Here is an 8,801-nt window from a genome sequence, read left to right as displayed (position 1 = left end):
TGTCATACATGGCTGGTTCAAAACAGCACCCTTCCACTGCCCAGAGAGCAGAGTGCCTTCCCAGCTCCTGCTGGAACCTGGGAGCAGCCTTGCTGCTAGTGTGGGTGCTGCCCATGCAAACTGGCTCCAGGAATCCAGTAAACACCAACTGCCCAAAGAACAGGACTTAACTTCAGTTAGGAAAATCATCCCAATGATGACAGTACCACAGCCATTTCCAGGATGCATGTGTGACCCTCTGGAAGCTGTGGAAATTTGCTAAATTTGCTGTGGAAAACAAATACCTCTGTATGGAAACCAAGCCTCGTATTCAACACCTATGGGGAGTAAGAAGCGGTTATCAAGCAGCTCCAGGAGAGCCCCTCACCAAGTGTTTAAATCTGCATTCATCTTTCAGCGTTTTGTTGGATCACGGCAAGGGCAGCATGGTGTTAGTGTGACATGTGTAACCCTTGTGGGAGCACTGAAGTGATGCAGGTACATCCTTTCCCCAGCTGTGACACCCAGCCTGCCAGCCCCGTGTCTGCTGCAGCCGAGGGGACAGGAGGCACAAATACCAACTTCTGAAATGCTTACTGTCTCTCCAGCAGCATTTTGCTCCTGGTTTTCCTCTATGGGAGCCTGCAGGGTAAGCTGGCCCTTTTAATCCCATTTAGCACATTAGGCATTTATTTGGTGAGGTTTTGAGAAGTTTTGGGAGATTGAATTACATTTTCTTGCGGCTGTATGACTCAGAGTGGTTCGCCTTTTCACTGAAGATGTCTCAGTGCCACAATTTACATGGGAAGATCAAATCCTGTCTGTGTGCCACTGAGCTGGGAGAACGTGCAGAATATTCTTTGTCTCACTCTGACCCTTCGAAACCAAGGAGTGCTCAGTTCCCACCTGATCTATTGTATCTGATTGCCAAAGATAAATTGATCTTTATCTGCAAAGACAGACCTTTCCTTCTACTCCCGTGAAAGCATCTTTCGGGATGATGTTTGAACAATTACATATTAAAGAACCTTTGCAATATCAATAATTAAAAGTAAATAGGTCAGAGAGTTTATTAGGTGCTTTCTGTATTTCTAGGTTGTTCCTTCTCAATTCCAAACAAGTTAATTAACAATTTCTGCCTTTAATTATTTCTTTAGTCAGATTTTCTTAGCTTTCATAGCTTCACTGCTCCTTTGGGTGCTTTTAAAAGCTCAGTATGTTTGCCTTGATTCATTCTCCTGTTAAATACCAGACTTTGCACAGTTTAGTTCAGCTAGCCATCAACTCAGGAATATGGATATTTTCAGTTTTTTAGGCTGATCATCCTGTCCTTCTAAAAGATGAGAGTCAGTATTCACAACTCACTCAAAAACCTGTTCCAGGCCTGCCTTAAAAAGTCAGGATTTCTCCTCAGAATTGCAGATTTCCCCCTTTTTTTAAAATATTTTTTCCATTGGATTTGCTCTACAGGTCTTTAGCTCCAGCTAGTGGCTTACTCCAAAATGCAAATTTTGTTCAGTGCCTTAGAAGAAAGGTGGAGTTTAGTTCTAATTCTTAGAGTATTCTGAAGTGTGTGTTGAGAGGGAGAATTATTCAGAGGCATTAGTTCTTCCTGGCTAATTCAAGTTAACCCACAAAATCTTTAAAATGTAACAAAAACACTCTCCTTTTTCTGATTGCAGGCTCCTGTGTTATCACATTGGGCCAAATTCTGCCCTCAAGTGTAGACTTGCATAGCTCCTTTGGACTTCAAAGAGAGCAGCTGGGATGTGTCTTAAAGCAAAAACCCAGATGTTTTATCAAATAAAAAGCTTTACCTCAGCTCCTACTTTGTACCTTTCTTGTTGAGAGTTGGTGTAGCTTTTGTACAAGGTGCACAAACAAAACTAGAAAGCTTTCTTTTTTTAGTAGGGTTGGAAATTTGGATCCACCTTTGGTGGGATTCCTTTTCTCTCGGGACTTCGTGGTGCACATGGATCTCTTGTGGCTCTGGAAGTCCCTTGCTCATCCTGGACTGGTGATAGAGGATTCCCTTGGCAAACTGTCCCCTGGAAGAGTACAAAAAGAAAGATTCTGGGGGTTCCACTAGAGAGGGGTCAGTACCCCTGCTGAAAACCTGCCTTAGGTAGATTTGTGCTAAGGTTCTGCAGATTCAGCTGTGTCCTGACTTGGTAAATTTGACCCTGCAGTCACAGGGAGGGAGTGTTCGAGAGAAAATGAACACTAGTGTGGAGGGGTGCAGGTTGTTTCCATGTGAGGAGAGAAGTAAGTTTTTCCGGGGACAAATGATTGTGTCTTAATTAAATTAATTCACACAACCTGCCCTAACCCTCAGAATGTAATGTTTAAATGGTAAAAACAAAATTCCGTTTAAATTCATAGCAACCCACACACAACTTTCTCCTCAGGTTTCAACTGGAAGTTTCATCGAAAGTGTAGATAAAATAAGTATAATTTAAAACTCTTTTCTTTCCCTCTGCCCCCACCCCAAGAAGTATATATATCCATACTCTGTGGGATAAAAGCACATGGGCAGACACAAGTCAAGCTTTGTTGTGTGGCTCTCAGCATTGGCACCAGTGCAGATATGGCTGCCTTGGCAGCACTAGAGGAAATGCATTTGAATTCTACAATCCTCTTGTTTAAACCCAAAGACTCAAATGTCTGTTGTTTGTTCAAAGACTTTTATTGTTTCCATTTCATTACTTGGTGAACTGGATACTGGGACAGGTGTGTCTGCAGTCTGTTCATATTGACTGTCCGTCTGAGATACCAGATAACATGATAATGCATTCCTGGGTTTCACAAACTTTGTCACTTCTGCCATAAAACCCTGGCACCCAGTGTAAATAAATATAGCTGGAATATACTGAATTCAATCCAGGTGTCTCTCCAAGGGCAGTAATCTGTTCCTGAAGGCCAAACCTTCCTCATCAGTCAGAAATTCTGCTCGTGCTACTCTATTGATTCAATCCTTTTCTGAAGGTGAGAAAAGCACCAGAGTACATTAAGAGATTTTATGTCAACATCTCAAATGTAGCTTTTGCCACAGCTGAAGCAAACTAAATAACATCTGTACTATGCAACATCAAGAATACCTGTACCTGCCCTGATACAGCTGTATCTCTGCTTTGTCTGTTAACAAATCTAGGCACAAACTCATGTAGACATACAATTTATGCATGTGTATATATATTTATATTAAAAAATATGCATCTTCACACGGTTTTCCACCAATTTTTCATTTCCTTATCTCTCACAAATATTTTCATTTAATTCCAATACAACAGAGAATGACAGAACAAGTAGAATTGTTAAGTGCTTCCTAAGGTTCTGTTGTCAGTGTTATACCAAGGCAAAAAAATAACATATTAGTGCTGTAATTTTCTACCAAGTGCACCAACAACATGCTTGGGACACACACAGAAGTCTATTGATCCACTAGGTCAGGGACCTGAAAATATTTGAAATTGCTCTTTAGAAAAATAAAATAACCCTCACTCTTTTTGAATTACTGTGGTCTTTCAAAGTCCATGTAAAGTATTGCGGAAGGAGACAAAGCTATTTTACCAGGCAGGCAGATATTCCAAATTACTGGTTCTTAACAAGCATGGTAATACATCAGTCAAAAGCAATAAATTTAAACTTAATGAAATCTCAATTTGCCTACAGTGCATTTCACTTTGACATTTTCTACATTGCCACGGTGCTTTGATAAAGTTTTTTAAAATGCAAAGAAAGTGTCTGTGAGGCTAAAGAGCAGACTTGGTGCCATTGTGCCCAGTGGAACATTACAGTACTTAAGTTCCATCACTATATGCCCTGTGGCAGACTAAGCCTGAGTGCTAACATAGGTTCAGTTTTCATTATCATCATGTGATTATCCATTTTACTGCATTTAACTGATAATACAACTACCAGCTCACCTTAAAAGAATTAGCTTGGAGGTTTCATTGCTTTCCAAATGGAATTCATTTGACAAACAAATGACAATTAGCCCAGTCTCCCTGTTCTGTGTCAGGATGGTTTTTGATTGAACCTAGACCAATTTACAATTTTTAAATGAGTTTAGACATTTACATTTAAAATGTCTAGAGGAAATTAGCCTTGGGACATCTAACAGCCAAAATGCTTTTTGAAGTTGATTATTATTTGATCTAGTACCCTCTACCTGTACATTTTGTTCTGACTTCAAAGTTTTGGAATGAAAATGCCACCTACACCTCAAAGCATAGGGAAAAACTTAAAAGCAGTTTTACTCATTATGTTATGCAAAGAAACCTATATTTTAATATTCGTTTAATATGGTTAGTTAGCTTTAATGACACCAGTTTGACAGTGTCATAGTTTTCGAATATAAGACATTGATTGAAGTTTCCTGTGCTTGCTGGCGTGTTTTCTTTTTTTTTGTAGAATGAAAGAATATCTTTTGAAGGTGAGATTCATATGCCCCACACTGCCATTCTACCACAGATAGAAGTGTAATCATTTACAGATGAATGCATGTTTTTGTACGGAGTCAGGAATATGTTGTCGTTTCTATATTATCCTGCATATAAAAATCTGCATTGATTTTTGTTTTCCTGCATACTAAATCTGTCCAGCTCTATTTATATTGATCTTAAAGCAGGAGGAACTCTGAATGAAAAAAGGGTTGTCAACAATTCCATTATAAATATGCAGGCCCAGATAACATAACCATGAAAATTGGGCTGAAATTAAGCACATGGTATCTCAGCCTTGAGGTAGTTTGGATCATACTATTTTTATTTTGTATTATTAATTTATGCAATTCTTTTTAAAGTTAGAAGGCTGTATATTGGGTCACTGCAAAATTATGAGCATAAATATAGGTGTTGTTGCTTTTCTGGGTTCTGAGTCTTTAAAGCTCCACTCAATGCCTATGGGAGTCTTACAACTTTCAGAAATAGATCTGCTTTATTTTAACAAAATCCCTAGTTGCCATGCAAGCAGTAATGACCACTTGGGAAGTATTTTTAGAAAACCATTTAATGACTTTTTGATATATATGGGCAGACAAAATTACCACAACGTAAGGTTTTCTATCACAGATAAGTGTGATTTTCTTACAACAGTTCCTACAAACCCTACTTAAGAGGGGTTTAGGCTTCTGAGGCCCTAAGTGTCCAAACAGAGCTGAAAGCAATTGAGATTTTGGAAGAGGCTGGCTTAGAAACCTAGGTCTGAAGCAGCACTCCTGTTTTCTCATGCCATGGTTCTGTTTACAGAATCAAAGGAACCCAGTCTTGAGGAGACAATCTTGTATCATCATCACAGCACTATTGCCTAACTTTCAAGTCATGCCAGCTCTTGTGGGTGTCTGTGTGATCTCAGTTGCCAGTGTTCAAAAAATTCTGCTACAGAACACTGATTTTTGCCAGTCCTTACCTAAAAGAGTCTGAGCTCCACTGGGATCCATAGGTTTGGTGCTTCTTCACGTTTGTCACCTGAGACACTTGACCCAGTAGATCTAAATATCACAGTAGGCCTATGCAAATGTAGGGGGGACTGTTGATTTTAGAGGGAACAAGATGATGATGACACCCTTATTTACCCGTGTAGATCAGCCTTCCCAAAATAAGGTGATGAAGGGATCATTTTCTTTGACAGTCAAGGCAAAGTGTCCTTCCCCCTGAGCACAGGGAAGGATTTAGGATAAATTTACGCCTCTTTTGTCAGCTCTGGAGCTCAGTGGTTTTGTGTATTCCCTCCACAAGGCACATAATTCTACTTCTGCTTTGGATGTGAAACCTAAGTTTTGAGCTTAGAGTTCCAAATTTTGAAGTGAGGGCTCAGAGAGTAAAAAGTGCATGAGTCTCAGACAATCTGGGTAACCAAAGATCTATTGAGGCTTGAGTCTCAGTGTTCCGTGAGTTATTCCTCGAAGAGGACAAAATCTTCAGCCTGAAACATTTCCTTGAGTGAAGATTCTCAGAAGTGGGGAAAATATAAATCAAATAATGACCTGGGAACAACCCTTGGGCAAACTGCATTTGGCCTGCAGTGATTGGGGCTTGAAAATGTGAGCAAATTTTGGTCAATAGCATATCATCGCAATCAGCTTAAAGTGATGTTGCCACAATCTTTGATAAATAGTTGCTAATATATTTTCTGTGCCTGGTATACTCTAAAATATGTACAAATGTGATAAAAACGTTTCAGCTGTACTTGCTGCAAAAACAAACACCCCAGGGATGGAGGTCAGACACAGCTTTCCTGTGAAATATTTAACTATTAAATTCAAAATCTATCATTTTCTATGGCCTAAAAAGTGAGTCTTTAAATGTAGATATGGAAATCCTCAAGTAGGGAAGTGTGATTGTCTATAAGCAGGGGTGAAAATGCAGTGGGTGGACTGAAGGCACTGTAAAATCAGATTGACTAATTCCTCCAGTATCATCATTTAGAAAAATATTGGCTTTGCATTCCAGTTAAGAGAACAACAGCTGGGTGTCTCACTTGGGAAACTTTTTCTTGTAGTATATGCAATGAATTCTCATAAATTTCAAGAGTTTCTTCTCACCAACTCTAAGTCTTGTTTTTTGTTCAGATGAAAATTTAGATGTAGGGGATGGTGTGAGTGGCAGTGTTCCTTTTCTGAAAGGGACAGGATGCAGCAACCTGAGCATGAAATGCTCTGTGTCTTCAGGGACTCCTGCTCTCATTGCTCACCCATGTGATACAGGTATTTGGAGCATGAAGGAATGAAACAAGTTGGGAGGCTGAAGATAATTAGATCTAAACATGCTGCTGTAGAAAGAAAAGGAAGTTTTTTAGAGGATAAAAAGTGGTGGAGGTCCAAAGCATGGAGATCATTGACCTCCATGCTCCAAGTCACCTTTCTCCAACTCCCTGTATCAGCCTGATCTTGTTCACAAGCTCACAACTCTCAGAGAGAAAGAGGGAAAGAGCAGGATGACTGAGTATTTCTAGAAAAAGTTGGGTTTCATTTATTATTTATAAATTTCATTTTTTACATATCTTTAGGGACATTAAGAGATTAGTAGTCATGCAGTTTGTTCTGAGCATTAATGCTAATCCTTAAAGATAGGTGAAGGGTAATTTCATTAGTTTTTATAAAGGTTTGAAATAAAACTAACCATTCAGTCAACAGTTTGAAAGGAGACATTTAGCACTGTGCTCTCTGCTCTCCCAGCAGGCTCTGCCTCTCACAGGAATGTGTCAGCACAGACTGGCATCTCAGCAATGAGGGTACATTTCTCAGACGTTCTTTTATGTAAAATAGGTGGGTTCCTCTTTCCTAAATATGTCATATAAAATCATTGTCTCTGGCATGACATACAGTAGTTCAGGAAGGGAAGCTAATCTAGGAAATAAAGGGATACAGACTATTGATGCCAAAATCAGCAATTACATTGTATGAGATCTCATGAATAATTCCTGAGCTGTGATTTAACATTAATCTGAGTGTTTAGTACAAAGCTGGGCCGACACCAATAAAATGCTGACTGATTTGTTTTAAAATAGTGCTCCTTCAGGCTTCACTACACTGCTTTGAAATGAATGCTTTTAGGTAATACCTCCACCTTGTCTCTGTAAAGCCCAGACAGATGTACTCATGTGACTGCATGCTCAAATTTCACCATTATTCTTTCCCCCCTTAATTTTGGGCTGTAATCTTTTTTTCCAAGTGCAATATTAATACTAGTCAAAATATAGTTAAGTGGACTTCATAACACAGAGCTTTTGCTCCCAGGAAAATCTTAGCAACACAAGACTCTGTCATAGTGGTGATATTTGCTACCTGTGACTCTGGTGCAAAGGGGAGGAGGCCATGAGTGGTGAAGCAAGCAGGAGATTTCCAACCAAACCTCAGGAGAATTTGGTCTGCTACAATTGCTTCTGCATCATTAAATAGTGCCTCTTTTCAATGAACATCAAAAGACAATAAAGAAGAGATGAGTGAAACAGTGATGACCATCCAGGACACACAATCCATGTGTTGTGAAGCACTCCTACCCATGCCCAGGGAGTGCTGGAAGCATCTCCCATCTCATTCACAGCTTCCAGCTCTGTAATAATGCCTTTGCCACTCAGTAAGAGTAAAACACTGGACCTGTTCCTTTCATCCATTAGCACTGCGTGTCGATTCAACAGAAACCCTCAGCCTGGGGCTCACACAAACTCCCTAGGTGCTCTTTTGGGGAGATGTTGGTAGATGGTTCTTACAAGAAAATATCGAAGCAAGACAATCATCTCTGTGGTCTGACTTCTCTTTCAGTTCTGGTTTCTGGGAAGCATTTCAACTCATGAAGCTCCTCACTGTGGAATCTCCAAATCAGCACAGTGAATGCAATGGAGAATACTAAGATGGGCTGCAGTATGCTGAGCTATAAAAGGTAATTTTTACAAATGCTCCAGTGAATGCACTCACATTACAATGTCTCGTATCGTCTGGGACTTAAAATATAACCCAGGGTCAATGGTAAACCAATTTTGTCTTGACTGGACCATAAAAATATGAAGCTCTTCAAAAAGAAGGGAATTTCCAACTAAAATGCAATTTCCAGCACTGTGCACCAGCAGGTGTTGGGGGATTGTCTACTTTTTCTTCTGGCTCTAATTTTGCACAAGCATAAATAACAGTAAAGAATAAGATCTTTGTATGAATGGCTTGTTTCTTCTTTATACATTTGTTTATAAATCTGCCTGAACATGACCAAGTACCCTGGAACTGACAGTGTGTGGAAGTATTAATTCAGTCTCCCCATTCCTAATATCAATATTTATATACTATGCACAGCAGTTTGCTTTTCTATTGATATACAAACCTATTCTGT

The sequence above is a fragment of the Cinclus cinclus genome, chromosome 7 (assembly GCF_963662255.1).
Source record: "Cinclus cinclus chromosome 7, bCinCin1.1, whole genome shotgun sequence".
Lineage (NCBI taxonomy): Eukaryota > Metazoa > Chordata > Aves > Passeriformes > Cinclidae > Cinclus > Cinclus cinclus.
Note: the sequence above shows the minus strand (reverse complement) of the source record.